Raw genomic sequence first — 16,184 nt, forward strand, 5'->3', positions numbered from 1 at the left:
TTCTTTTAGTTGAGAAGCTTTAGTTTAAACATAATTTATGATTCATGAAACATGACCGTCATTGATCCACCCACGGTCCTCTTTCAGCATTATATTTATTATTTTCTAAATATTATCTAATACAACACCTATGAACCCCCCATCTAATAATGTAAAAACTAGAAGAGCACCTATAACTAGCATCTACTTGCATGTTTGTGCTTTTTTTTTTTAAAAAAGATTTTATTTATTTATTCATTCGACAGAGATAGAGACAGCCAGCGAGAGAGGGAACACAAGCAGGGGGAGTGGGAGAGGAAGAAGCAGGCTCATAGCGGAGGAGCCTGATGTGGGGCTCGATCCCATAACACCGGGATCATGCCCTGAGCCGAAGGCAGACGCTTAACCGCTGTGCCACCCGGGCACCCCTGTTTGTGCTCTTTTTATATCCCAGTACCATATCGTATTTCAACTTTCAAAATGGTAACTCCATCCTAAACCGTGTGATCATCACCCGCTAGCTTTTTTGTTTCTTGTTTTTTGGCTGCATTCTCCAACAAGGAAATGAAACGGAATGCATCTTTCTACTTACTTTGTTGGTCTTTAAAACAATAAATTCACTGGCTTCATAAATAACTATTTCCAGCCTTTCCAGCCCATTCCAGCTTCCAGAATCATACTGTTCTTTAAGAGATAGAAGTAACCAAACTTTAAAATATCCAGCTAGGGGCGCCTGGGTAGCGCAGTCGTTAAAAGCGTCTGCCTTCGGCTCAGGGCGTGATCCCGGCGTTCCGGGATCGAGTCCCACATCGGGCTCCTCCGCTGGGAGCCTGCTTCTTCCTCTCTCACTCCCCTGCTGTGTTCCCTCTCTCGCTGGCTGTCTCTCTGTCACATAAATAAATAAAAAAAATAAATAAATAAAATAAAATAAAATAAAATAAAATAAAATATCCAGCTAGTCTTCCATAAAGGAAGAAAAAAATCAACATGACCTAGGCTCGAAATCTTAATATTATCTCTGACTTCAACCTCTCTCTCATCTCCAAATTCTATTTTGACTCATTATTGGTATACATTTAGACTTGGAGCAACTTAACTTGAATTTATTATCCAAATTCTACTGGGCTTCAGATTAATTTTCTGAGGGATCTTCTTAAGTTACTAATTCTCTAGGTAAGAAAAAAACTGCAAAGCCACAGCCTTTGCAGAGAATAATATGAAGCCATTTGGTGTCCATAAGCCAAAGCCTTCTGAAGAAACAACACCAGGTCCTCCCCATATGGGACAGAAGAAAAATGGGACTTCTAGTGGTCCCAGTGCAGAAACCAAAGCAACCACACCCTTCACGTGATCAGGCCCTGCAAGATTATACACACAAAAAGGCGACTATTTAGGGGCACCTGGGTGGCTCAGTCATTAAGCATCTGCCTTCAGCTCAGGGTGTGATCCCAGAGTCCTGAGATCGAGCCCCACATCCAGCTCCTCCGCTGGGAGTCTGCTTCTTCCTCTCCCACTCCCCCTGCTTGTGTTCCCTCTCTCTCTCTGGCTGTCTCTCTCTCTCTCTCTCTCTCTCTCTCTCTGTTAAATAAATAAATAAATAATTTTTTTTTTTTAAAAAGGTAACTATTTAAGGAACCAGTTTGGTTTCTCCCTCCAGGGTCACAGGAGTAAATACTTCAATGGACTGATATATTGTTTGATAACCTATCTAAATCATAATAAACACCCTACTAATATTAATGCTTTCAGAATCCTGAGATAATTCCAACTGTAGGGAAACAACCAGGATTTGAAATGAGTAAGCTTTATTGATTAAGAATTAAATACAATTTAATTAAATTCTTTCTTTAAGGGATGATGGAGTGCCGGGCTAGACAGAGCACCCCTGAAGACTAAGGCCCATTCTCAAGCGTACTGTCTTAGGTCAGTTTCCCTACGTGGAGTCCGAGAGGGGTGTTTGGCTGTAAACAATTAGCTGAGAAAGTATTCTTAAAGGAAAACTTGAAGACAGTGAGGGAAGCAAAGCAAGGAAGGGGATGGATTAAAGCATGGGATTCAGGTAAAGTCGAGCTTTGGCCTGACCACTTCCACCCCCAATCAGGGGAGGAATCTAGATAAGAGGGTACATGGCATCTCGGCAGTGTCCTGCCTGATGATCTAATTAACATATGCCTCATCTCATTTAGGGGTGTACGGGGGGAAGGGGGGGTAAGAACAATTTGGATCACCTCTTAGCAAATGTCAAGTACACAATACAGTATTATGAAACTAGAGTTACCGTGCTGTGCGTGAGATCTCCAGAACTTACTCATCCCACGTCGCTGAGACTTTGTACCCTTTGATTAACATCTCCCCATTTCCCCCACTTCTTAGCCTATGGAAACAACCCTTCCAGTCTCTGCTTTTACGAATTCAACTTCTTTAGATTCTGCATAGAAGGGAGATTATGCAGTAGTATGTGCATGTCTTACTTAGCATAATGACCTGCGGGCTTATCCACGTTGTTAAAAATGGCAGGATTTCCTGAATGACATTCCAGTGTGTGTCTGTGTGTGTGTAGATAGGTAGATCTATAGATCTCACATATTAGTATCCACTCCTCTGTCAACAGATACTTAGGTCGTTTCCATATCTTGGCGATTGAGAATAATGCCGCAGTAAACCCAGGAGCGAGCGGGGAAGGAAATACTGCTGGTAGGAATGAAAACCGCCATAGCCGTTGGGGAAAACAGCATGGAGATTCCTTAAAACATTTAAAACAGGACAATACTCTTTTAAAAGTGCTCAGCCTTTGATCCAGCATTTCAGCTTCTCGGAGTTTGCCTTCAAGAAGCAATTAAGAATATGATCAAAGATTGAGCCACAAGATTTGCACATTAGTATTGTTTATAACAGTGAAAATTTGGAAAAATCTGAAGCCCAGCCAGAGGGGATTTATTAACTAAATTGTAGTCCGTTCACAGAAAGGAACACTAAATAGCCATTAAATGTTGTGGAACAACATGAGTTCACTTTAAGGGATGCTGTGTAAGTTAATTTTTTCAAGCGAGGTACAAAAAAGAATAATATGATATAATATCATTTTCCTAAAAGAAATTCATAATGTGCAATAAATAATATACTGGCAAACCATATGTACCATATGTATATACTACATGATATTAGATTATTCACCAGACACGTGGGTGGACCAATCACTCAGTAAATAGACAGGTAGATAGCTAGACAGCAAGCTAGAGAGCCCGGAAGGAAGTAGAGCGGAACTGTCACAGTGACCTTTTCTGGGATGCTGAAATTAAGGACACGTGATTGTAATCGTTACCTTTTTGCTTATCTGTGTTTTCTAAAATGAACTTATTTTACTTTTATAAAAAGAAAAATGTGCTTGCCAAAAATGTATATTCCTAATAAGGTGTATCCATCAAATATGAAGATAGTCCTAAAAAACTGGCCCCATGATAGCTGCCACGCACAGCCGCTACTCCTTCGAGTGACCCTCCGTGGAGCTGGAGTTGCCACGGACTCGCACAGCCTGTTGAGGCTTCTATGCACGTGGCCCCTACCAAGTCACTGATTACAGATCTTCAAGCCTTGGTAGAGCTTGTAACTTCCCCACTCTTCTCTTCATTTACGTAGGTAAAGAATGTTCCCTCCCTTAACCCCCAGACCACTTTGTTCATTTGCTCCACTGTCCTCAGCTTCCAGGTTACCCGGCACAAAAACACAACATCAGAGCTTGTCAAAGTGGCAACAGCGAAGGCTGAAGGATTCGTGTTGTAAGCAATAAATTGTCCTTCCCCAGGGCCCTCTTTCAATACTTTCTGTCCTTGAAATTCCACGTATTTACATTTCTGAATGGTACCATATTGCAAGAAATGCTCTACTACGATTTGATTGGCAATAGCCCTCATGAGGAAGAGTCATTCAACTCGTGATAGATTTGTAGATGTGAAAGATGAAAAGGAAAGGTTTATTTTTTTAAGTATATATGCTATCATGATCTCATCATGGTTTTTTAACTATTAATAGGGAGAATACGGGCTTCAAAGCTTTAAAACATTGAGTTATCCTGACATTCATGAAATTAAATCCATACGATCATGATCTAGTACTAAATTCCATCTGCAGTTATTTTATTAGGATTTTCAAATCATTATTTGAGAGATTGATCTCTTCTCTTCCTGTGATCCTATTCAAGATACCTTTTTTTTCCTTTTCTCTGTTTAGTCAGTGATTATTACTTCACGTGGAAAAAATAGAGAGCTTTTTCTTTAAGCCATAGAAACAAAGACTGAAACAGAGATTCTGTGCAACCTATTTATTGAGAAGTTTCTTCCAGAAGAAACCAGTGAAGCAGGGATGGAAGAAGGATAGGGCAGATGAAGAAGTCATGCCACAGCATGAACTCTGGCAGGTAAGTGGTGCCACAGGGCTGTGCCACCTTGAGGCAGGGGACTAGGGTTTGTCCCTTCACCATAGGGCATCATTTGCTGTGGGCTCCTCCAGGGAAATGAGCAGAACCTCTCAGGTATTTCTGGGGGAGGTGGCTCCCAGAGGCAGGGGCAGTTCTCCTGTGCAGGGTGTAAGTGTGAGCCATTAGCAGTCAACAGTCACAGCAGTTCAAGAATGGATACTCTGGACTATGAAAGGAGATCAAGGTGGGCCATCAAAAACATCTATTAAATTTCCTTGTTTTTCTGTGCTCTGGAATATTTAAGATATATTCAAAATAATCTGTCACTTAAGGGACTGAAGAATTTATTAATGGGCCAAGTATATGGATGGGTATTTACTGAGTGGAAAGTTCTTTGACCACATTCCCAGCTGTGTCCTTGACAACTGGTCTACTTAGATTTTCTTTTTCTTCCAAAGTCAGCTTTAGTCATTTGTATTTTCTTTTTTTTTTATGTTCAATTAGCCAACATATAGCACATCATTAGTTTTTGATGTAGTGTTCAACTATTCATTAGTTTAGATAACCATTACTTCACCCAGATTTTTAAAATGTTCATCATAAAGTTGCACAATGTAAATTACTATAATTCTTTTGATTTGTTTCTTTAGTTGGGCCAGTCCTCAAGTTATGGTGGCTGCAGTATGACCCTTTTCCTCCTGATAATTTCTGTCCACAAAATTGAGGGATTGTCTGCTCCCTTTGGGGATGATCTTTTGATCCTGGAAGAAGTGCCTACTTGATTCCACTTCTGGAATTCATTTCCAAGTCCTATTTTTTTTTTCCTTTGCCAATTCTACTATATTAGTTCTGCGGTAAAGTGAGCAGAAAAGAAATGCCCTCTCCCTGAGGCTTGATTACCACTGATGCTTGCATGTCAGTGTGTAACAAAATGGACTGAATCCACTGTTCCAGTGTTTACTATAATTCTCTCTTTCCCAAGGCCTCAATTAGGCTGGAACTGGAGTCAATTAACAGCCTTCTCACTGTGCTTAGAAGCCTCCTAAGGCTTTATTAAAAGAAGCAATGGCTTGATGCTGTGTCAATTTATCTAAGCCTGAACAACATTTCCCAGAATTTCCTGTCTATCTGGTTCTAGGTTAGGATTGGCCACAGAGAAATTTCATTGAGATTTGGGAAGTGGAAGTGTATCCACAGCAATTTTGTTGAGCTCTGAAGGTGGGTACTGATGCAGCTCGCACACATTGCCAGCGGTCTCCTGGCTGACATGGGTGGTAAGGGGCAGCAGCTGGGCTGGCAGCTCATTCAGGTTCTCCCAGATCTCCTCCTTCAGCTTCTCTCTAGACCTGGACCAGGTGCATTTTCAGATCCATGGGGAGGGCACTAGCATCTTCTGGAGGCCACCTTCTTCACTGGAATTGTATGAAGTGAGGGATAGACATGGATATCAGCTCATCCTTGCAGGTTTCATTTTGCCCTTGGTCTCTGCCGTGACATTCAATCTTCCCTTCCCAACTGTCTGCCCAGGACCAGATACAAAGGCACCAGCCTTTCATAGACACTTAATAAGCTCCAAGACTGTTCAAGGTCTAATCCTATAGAATTTAGAATAGGCTTTTTCCTGCTTGATCCCTGACTGATACATGATCAAGCTCATTAGGCCCAGCTCCTTCTTACCATAAGATAAATTTTTGTCTAGAAGCTACCTTAGAGCCCCTGAAAATCTACTTCTTCAGGGTGAATCTGTAAGTTTGTGAAATGCTGAGCCCCATAGCGGACCCACTGTAGGTTTAAGCTGAGATCTCCTTGCTATGTATATTGTTTCAACTAAAATTCACAACATTGTGGGGCGCCTGGGTGGCTCAGTTGGTTAAGCGTCTGCCTTCAGCTCAGGTCATGATCTCAGGGTCCTGGGATCAAGCCCTGTGTCAGGCTCCCCACTCAGCAGGAGCCTGCTTGTCCCCCTCCCTTCCCTTCTGCTCCCCCCCACCTTGTGTGCACTCTCTCTCAAATAAATTTTAAAAATCTTTAAAATAAATAAATAAAAATAAAATTTACAATATTGCAATGTAGATATTATTTTTCAACTTTACAGATATAAAAAATCGAAGCTTAAAATCTATGTTTTTGGCTTAAAGTGACCCAGTTGATAGGTTACAGAGCAGGGATTTACAACCAGATCCATTCGAGTCTAGGCAAGGACTATATTTTCCATGTTAATGTCCCAAATCAGTTAAGACAGAGCTAAGGCAAGGCAATTGGAGACAAGAGTCCAGAAGTCCATTGGCCATAGAGATTCCCCCTCTTCAGTCTACCTCTTTGAAGCTCTAGCCTCCTCTATCCTGCCTTTCCTCCCAACTCCTAACATCTCCCTTTCAGGGATGTGGGCCTTAAAAATACCTTAAACGTGCAGGCAACCAGGATTTGGCAAATGTGGCCTGCTAGTTTCAGATACCTCCTTGCCCAAAAGAGTGCTAAATGGAAGTTCTATTTACCTAATCTTTCAACCCCACGCAGGCTCCAATTGGTTCCTTGGCCCTTGTTCATGTATTTTAAGTCTTACCTCCCGAGCCTGTCTTTTGACTGTTACACAATTTTAGCACAGAAGATGACCTTAAAGATAATTTCATATAAAAACCTCCTTTTACAGGTAAGAATACAGAATTCAGAGATGGAAAGTGACTCGTTCAAGATAACACTTTGTGATTTGCAGTGAATGAACATTGAAGGGAAACCCATTTTCTGATTATGATTAGAAGCTAAGGGAAGTGCCAAGGGCCATAGCCATGGACTGATATGGGTTTAGCCCATGAAAAGCTAGATTATCCTACTAACTTCTGAAAAGGAGAACGTCAAATACCTTCAGGCTTTTATACAGACTGAACAGAACCTTTTGCTGTTGTCATACTTGGTTTAATCCCTCTGCCTCTAAAACCCACAAGAAGTCCATTTTTTTCCAGTGTCACAGCCAGCTGTGCTCTAACATTGCAGCAAATTAAAAAGTAATTACCTCAATAATGGGTCAGTTGCTGAATTTAATCACTCTGAAAAAGTACTTGGCTTTTCCATTTATGGAATAATAAAATGTTGCATTTCTGTGTGGCCCATCATTTAGCGGTCCCTAAGAATATTATGCTTTGGTGACATAGACTGGCATTAACAACAGAAAACAAGTGGATGGACGGATGGGGCCAGAGTATCTAGAAAAGCAGAAGAAGGCTGGCAACCAACGGTATTTTGGGAGCTAATTTTACACTTCTCTAAGTAGGGGGTAACAACAAACAAACAAAAAACAAATCTCATATCCTTCAATAGACAAAACCAAATGAATAGGATACAATCAGTATTTTTATAAATCATAGCCACGTCCTCTCTCTTTCCATCTACTAGGTTTTATCCAATTTCTCCATTTCTGCCTAACCGTAGTGAAACTTCCCGCTCATTCAACTGAGTTCTACCTTAAGCAGTAAGTCAGGTTTTCCCTTTATGCCCCATTCTGCACAGGATTTCCAAGTCCCCTACCTTTTCTCCATAAGGCTTGCAAGTATCCGAAATGACTAGACATCCAGTCATCTGTTGGCAGGTATATCCATTAACCATGGCCGTAGTAGTGCTATGAAACAAACAACCCCAAAATCCATGCTTTAGAACAACAATGGTGTATTCTTACAGATCTGTGAGCTGGCTGACTTAAGCTAGGTGTGTCTGAACTCCCTCACTCATTCTGTAGCTTTCTGGGAATCTGACAACCTAGGCTGGGCTCAGCACTGCTCTACAAGTCTCTCATCCCTCTCTCTGGACTAGTAATGAGGCCAAACACATTCTTCTTACGGAGATGGCAGAGGCCCAAGAGTAAAAGCAAAACAAATCTGCTTGAGACCTAGTCTTGCTCTGAACGTCATCATTTCTATCACATTCTATTGACCAAAGCAAGTCACGTGGCCAAACCCAAGTCAAGAGTCAGAGAAGCACTCTTTGCTAACATTGGAAGGAAACTGCAAAGTCACATGGCAAAGGACATGAATAAAGGGTGGGGTAAATAATTGCGACACAATCTATGGTAGCAGGATTTTAAGCTTTCTATACTAGAATCCCTTCCATTCTCTTCTTTGTGCTCCAAGAGGGAGATTCTGCATTCTCACTCCCACTCCAATGACTCTTTTGCTCTCCAGATCACCCTAATTTTAGTTCCTATTCTATCTTTTCTCTCTCCCTTCTCCCAAAGGAGGTTCATCTAAAACTCCTATAGGGAAAGCCAACTTCATGAGGCTGCTCCTGAAAATCCAAGTTGGAATTGAGCCTTCATTTTTGATTAATTAACTAGAAGAAATAGAGTTGTGTCTAGCTTTAGGTCTGGGCTTTTTATCTCTCTCCATCTTATCAGTCCTGCTTCTCTCTATGTGGCTTTATTCTTTACACAGCGTCCTTCCATGTAGCAGGCAAGATGGCTGCCAGGAGCTCCAAACTAACATTCTCCAAACCCAATACTCCTTCTTCCAAAGTGTATGCATTAACCTTAGCTCTGTTTGGGTCACTTGTTCATGCTTGGATCAGTCACTATAACTAAGATAAAGAAATAATCTTATTAGCCAATACTGATCATGTGCCTGCCCTTGCAAAGGACGGTAGGGGGCTTTGCTATTATGACACCAACAGGACCACATGGCATGGGAGAAGGATTATTCAAATGAATCAAGAGAAGGATATTAGGAAAGCAAGCTGGCCAGACAAAAATTCTAGCTAGTGTAGTACCTTGAAACTAAAGACTTACAGCACCTTTTTGGACCTCTATAGTTCTCATTCTAAATATAATGGATCTTGCAGGATGGCTACTATTAATGCAGGGAATACCCCCCTCTCCTTCCCAGTTCCTGTATCCACTTATCTCCATTTGCATGCATGAAAACTTTTTTTTTATCTAATTGGGAGAAGATAGAGGAAACTATGAGAGAAGAAGAAGAATTTGAAGAAGAAAAAAAATGATACATGGGATGGATTAACAGAAGTCTGTTCCCCACTGGTTTCTTTTCATTGATTTTAGAGTCCTTTTGGGGAGAGCAGTCATTAAAAGGGAAGTGGATCCAAGAGGACTTTTGATATTCTGGGTCCAAAGAAAAGTTCTTTGGGGTCCAATTGAAGTGGAACACCTTTGGAAAGAAGGTTCATTTACATGCCTCTTTGTGGAATAAAACACCATGTTTAGCATCTCAAGGACTAGAAGTAGTAGAAGCATCCAGAGCCGTTGCCATCCTCATTTTGCTGGGTTGGCAATGGGGGATCCTTGACGCAGCTTATCAGGCATCAGATGTGGCAAGAGGAAGCCAAAGTAAGATCAAAAGGTACTTGTGAGGCACTCTCTGAGACTGCAGAAAATCATATCCAATTTGAAGAATTATTCAAATACTAAACTAAGTCATTTAATGTTATTGAAATCTTTAAGTTAAAGGAATATTCAAAATGGGATAAACAAAAGATTAATGGTGGCACTTGTTATAACGTATTCTTTCATTCATTTAAAAATCATTTTTATTGAGAAATAATTGACATACATCACTGTGCAAGTATAGGGCATACCGCGTGATGGCTTGATTTATATATATTGTGAAATGATTATTACAATAGATTCAGCTAACAACCCTCTTCTCATATAGATACAATAAAAAGAGAAAAAAATTCTCCTTGTGATAAGAACTCAAGATTTACTCTCTTTATAACCTTCCTATATACCATGCAGCAATGTTTGCCATAGACAACATGTTGTACCTAATATCCCTAGTACTTATTTATCTTATAACTGGGAATTTGTACCTGTTGACCACCTTTCTCCAGTTTCCCCTCCCCCATCCTCTGTTTCTGCTCATCGTAAGTTTGATCTCTGTTTCTATGAGGGGTTTTTTTGTTTGTTTGTTTTTTAATTTTTTTAGATTTCACATGTGAGATCATACAGTATATGTCTTTAGTTCATTTCTGACAATAGGAACAAAAGGAGAAATAGAGAATGAAATTTAAGAACATTAACTGTAGGGGCACCTGGGTGGCTCAGTCGGTTAAGCATCTGACTCTTGATTTTGGCTCAGGTCCTGATCTCAGTGTGGTGAGATTGAGCCCCATGGGGGCTCCACTCTGAGCATGGAGTCTGCTTACGATTCTCTCTCCCTCTCCTCTTGCTCCTCTCCACCCTCCCTCTCTCCTTCTCTATAAAGCAAACAACAACAACAACAAAACCAAAAAACATTGACTGTGTAAAACAGGTAACCCTTAACGGTATAATACAGGTAATCCCAAATATCTTACTTCAGGTAAGGTCATTACAAAACAAAAAAGTACACATTTGAAAAAGAACAGAGATTTTCTCTGCATATTTCTTCTCTCATTCGTTGGTTAATATGATAAATTATATTTTCATATTATTTAATGTATCTCTATATCAAACAGTAAGATCAGATGTAAAGACAGCCATAATAAAGGCAGCAAAGCTTTTGTTTCTTCCCAAAGTCCAACATAAAAACAGAGCACCTAGATAGAAAAACCCACGAACAACACCTACAACGAAACTAAGTGGCAAGGTATCCCTCAAATACAGCCAGGAAAACAAAGAAAAATAAAGAAAAGAATGATGAGCCTGGCAGCAAGAACTATCCCAGCACCCAGGTTGTTGCCCAGACCAGGAAATGTACGAGACGAGCCTAGAAACTCCTACCGTATAGTAAAGAAGATATCAAAGGCCAATGGGTTCGTGCGGAAGCCCATTTGTGAGCCAAACTGAAGAAGCTCCCACTGGCCACATTTGGTACAGACTGAGCTTCAGGAAAGATAAGAACTGCAAACTCATCAAATGCATCAAACAGTGAATTCATGGTGATATAAAAATTGGTTACTTTCAAAGGATTACAGAAATCAAATTCATTGTTTTAAAAACTGGAAACTAAATAAAATTGCCTTTCCTATGTGAACTGTACCACTGAGCGACCAGCCAGTAGATGAAGGGAAATATCTCTTAATAAAATGATTCTAGCTTATAAATGCAAATAAAATGCTAGACTTAGAGTATCATCATTTCGCAACCCCCAAATAGCTAATGGATGAAAGCATCAACCCCTGCTAAGATGGGTAACTGTATACCTCCTAATAAAAGAACACATTACCTAGACTCTGGCCAAAGGGAGTGAAGCTGGGTTTGATAGAACTTCATTTCATTGTAAATTTGCAGGAGACACAGAGGGACATAGTTCATTCCACCACCATCGTACAACCCGTAAAACCCAGACTGTGTGAATCTCTACAGGTCAAATGGCCTAAGCTGTTCAGATAAAATGTAAGGAAAAGAAAAGGATAGAAGGGGAATCTATAGATTTTAAAGGATATTTTTAAAAAATGTTTTAAGTCATTAAACTTGGGCAAGTTTCAACTATTATAGTAAAGAATAAAACATTGAGAAACGAAACCATCAAGAAATGGAAGAAAATTATTATTCAGGAGTTAAGATGGTGCTTACTTCTGAAAAGAGGAAAGGTCTACAGTTGGGAGACGGCACCTGGAAGCTTCCTGGGCTGCCAGCAGCACTGTCTTTGTTGACCTAGGCAGTGATTTCATGGGTGTTCACTTTATAGGATTTCACCCACTTGTACTTTGGTTTTCTGCGGTTGCCTTTATCTGTATTTTCTTTTAAAATGAGAAGCACAAATTACCAAACAATGAAAGGCAAAGAATAGAAATGGCAAATAATATAGTAAGGTTACCTTAAATTCAAGGCCATCTTTTAATTGGAACACCAAAGCCAATCATCTTGGGGCAGAAAAAAAGGAGAAAGAGGATCAGTCACTGCCAGAGATGAGACCCTAGAGACAGCAAAGTGTCAGACAGGAAGCTGCTTCGGGAATCTACAGCTTCCGCCAGGTAAAACACACTGACGTTCCAATCCCCAGACAGACAGAGAAAGTAATCATAAAGACACTCAAAAATAAATGATCAATGAGTGTAATCAAGGCAAGGGGTTGAGAGGATTTTAGCCTCACTATAGATATCATATTCATAAAATGGGAAATAGAATGCACTAAAGGCAAATGCGCTTTGTTACCAACTTTTCTGGAACAGCTCTGGGGTGGGAGGCTTGGGCGTCATTTTGTCAGTCCTCTTACAGAAGCTATCAAACCCTGTGGTAGTCTCTGAGCCACAGTGACTCCCTAGTGAGCCAGCGTAAACTGAGGAAACTCAATGGGCAATTCAGCTTGTCTATCCCGCGACCCTCCAAGATAGAAGGCGTTCACACATTACCCTTTCTTTTTTTAATTGAAATATATCTGACCTATACTATTGTGTCAGTTTAAGGTGTACAACATGTCAATTTGATACATTTATGTATTGTGATAGGATTGCCACCTCTATCCTGTGACATAATTATCATTTGTTTTTTGTGGTGGGTTGCCCTTTTTTGAAGTAATTTATTCTTCATGCTAAGTCAGCCAAAAGGAATGTAACTGGAGTTCTTGCCCCAATGGGGCAAGCAGCTCTGTCCAGTCTTCCTCCCTTGACACTTCCCAAAGCAGAAGACAAAAAGCTCAGACCAGGCTTAATTGTGACAGATCAAGTTAATGGCACCATTTTTTTTTTACCCATTGTTGTATCCGCATCCTTTGCCAAGCAAATGAATCGGACTTCCTCCAAGAGGCCTTCTTCCTACTCTCTCTCCCTCTCTTCATGTTGGTCTTGGTGAAGAGAATGGCCAATTACGGATGTGAACAGGAGTGGCAATGAGCCAATGACAAGCCTAGGCCTTAAAAGGCATCACCTGTTTCCTTTCTCCTTCTTGCACTTCTGCCATTGACATGAGAAGTTTCCCCAGGTTACCTTTGCCTTCTGCTCTTGGAGCCCAGGACGGCCATCCAGGAAGGAGCCCTGAGCCCAGTACGCAGAGAGAAGCTAAGCCCAGCAACACGCACAGCTTGCAGCAGAGCTCCCACCACGTCGGCTTGACCAGTTGGCCAACAGACACAGGAATAATAACAACGCTTGCTGCTTTACGCCCCTAGGTTTGGGGTGGTTTGGTAGAGCGCCACAAGGAACTAACTTGTTTCATAACTAAAAGGCGAAAGTGTGCCATTTTCCATATTTTGTTCTCCTCTTACTTTGTCTTCTCCTTCGATTCCTGATTGCACACAGAAAGAGAGGATAATGCAGGGCACCTGCATGGCCCAGTCGATTAAGTGTCCGTCTTCCGCTCAGGTCATGATCCCGGAGTGTCTTGATCGAGTCCCACAACCGGCTCCCTGCTCAGCAGGAAGTCTGCTTCTCCCTCTGCCCCTCACTCCACTCTCATCCCCTCTCTCACTCTCTCTCTAGTTCTCAAATTAACAAATAAAATCTTTAAAAGAGAGAGAGAGAGAGCATAATGCAATCCAAGCTTCAGCGATACAATCCACGTTTACAATTCAGTACTATGCGTGTGTATTCATTGCAGCCTTCATCCCTGGCCCCACCCTTGCTTTCTTGGCTCTCCTCCCAGTTGTGTGATTTTATGATCTGATTCCTCATATGGCCTGTGGGAGTGGAGAACACGTACTCTCCGCATTGTCTTTTGCCTCTATTCCTAGATAAGCGTTGGAAAGTGGGATGGAGGGAAGACAGCAAAGGGAAAGGAGAGACTTGTTCCTGCTTATGTTCCATTTTAAACTGCATCCCACCTACAGCCCATTTTGTCATTTCTGAACCATCACTCATACCTATGATTCATTTTTGCATGTTTTGTCATTCCCAATTTTGCATTTTCAAGACACTACAAAGAAATGTGCCAGGCAATAAAGAAGATTCTCAGAAGGAGAAAACCGATGCTGTCTTCCCCCAACCAGACACATTATAAGGATGGAGTGAAATTTCCAATGATCCTCCTGGAGGCACACAATGTGTCACAAAAAGACACCCTCATAGGACTCCCCTTCACCCCATGAACCAGAATGACTTAACAGATGTCTCACATTCGTCCTGGGAGCCTGGGGCTCTTCCCCAGGGCAGCCTGTGGCCAGACAGGGCAGGAGGACCAGGCATCACCACTAAGAAAGAGAGTGATCATGATAATTGGTGCCACCTTCCCCTGAAGTTTCTCTCTTTCTGGCTGGGTTCCAGCCTGGTAGCTGCCGTGGCTGGAGTTCTCATTCCTGCCTCTCCAGAGCACTGAACTCTCCTATACGGAATATCCTATATCTTTGATGCAGGGAATTTTTTGGATGATCACCTTGTCACAAAACCTGAACAGAAGGTTGCATGACTGCATCAGCACAACCAGGGACTGCCGAAGAGCGCTTGCGCACCAGTGTCTTCAAATCTGCTATTCAGTGACCCCAGGAACACCTGCTGAGGGCATGCAGCTGAACACTGAATGCGCACTATTCGCCAAGTGCTGTATATACCCTGCGTTTTACTCAATTCCCATAACATCCCCATAAAATATGTACTTTTTTTTTTTAAAGATTTTATTTATTTATTCAACAGAGATAGAGACAGCCAGAGAGAGAGAGAACACAAGCAGGGGGAGTGGGAGAGGAAGAAGCAGGCTCATAGCGGAGGAGCCTGATGTGGGGCTCGATCCCATAACGCCAGGATCACACCCTGAGCCAAAGGCAGACGCTTAACCGCTGTGCCACCCAGGCGCCCCATAAAATATGTACTTTTATTCCCATTCTATTGATAAGGATTAAGGGCCAAAGAGATTCAGTTACCTTATTTAAGGTTATACAGTTGATAAAAGGTGAAACTACTCGTGGGAAAAACAGGACATCTCACCAATTTCGCAGAGCTGTTGTAAAGAGAAGATGCATTTTTTAATATGACATCGTGTGGTACTTAGGTGTGCAAGAAAGGCTCATGTCCTCCCTATCCCCCAATGCCCACTCAACATATAGGACTCTACTCATTCACCCATTCACTCATTCACTCATTCTTTCAACAGATTCATACTAAGTATCTTCTCTGTTGGGGACCGTGACAAGTACCAGGATGTCCAGCCCTCAAAGATGGATACAGAGAATAAAAAAAAAGAAGAAGAAAGAAAGAAAAGAAAAAAGGGTTTCTTTTCAGATTACACTCAATACGCTCAGTCTACTTTGCAGGAAGCCTTTTGATTCATAGTAGTTTCACTCTTGTTAAAGTAACCAGATTAAGCCCAAGATGGAGTCACTCATGCTAAGTTCCACTTCCACAAACCAAATTTAACAAATTTCTAGGCTCCGATCTCCCAGAGAGGGAGCCAATAGGCACTTCGTCCAATAGGCACTTGCCAGCTGGTACAAGTCACCTCCCCCAGCTGCAAGACTTCCCTTCGCTCCGTGTAAAGAAAGCAGCCCTGCTTTAACCAATCGGCAAATGCGCAGTCTAACTTCCTTGTCCTTGCCCTCTCTGGTCTATCACCTTGGTTAGCCCTTCGGAGCTCCTTTCTTACCTGCTAGGTTGGATGCTGCCCGACTCATGAATCACTGAATAAAAGCCTAGTAGATCAGTAAATTGCCTGTGGAGGACTTTCCTTTAGTTCTCTGAACATGGCAGCGGCATCTGCCAGACCATTCTGCCACCCAGGATCCCTGATCACCCCCAACGTAGGGGCCAAGCCCTGCTTTGTTTCCTTAGGCCTCCAGAAGCTCTGTTTTCTCCTGGGGAGAAGGTTAATGTGTGTTTGGAAGAGGGATAGATGGGCTCCAGTCAAATCTCCACAGTCGTCCGTTCTTTATGTCATATTGACTTGGAAACTTTCATTTAAATTCACCTCTTATCTACCATAACGATGACGGGATGCAATCAAGCC

This window comes from Ursus maritimus, unplaced genomic scaffold, assembly GCF_017311325.1.
Source record: "Ursus maritimus isolate PB19 unplaced genomic scaffold, ASM1731132v1 scaffold_20, whole genome shotgun sequence".
NCBI classification, from domain to species: Eukaryota; Metazoa; Chordata; class Mammalia; order Carnivora; family Ursidae; genus Ursus; species Ursus maritimus.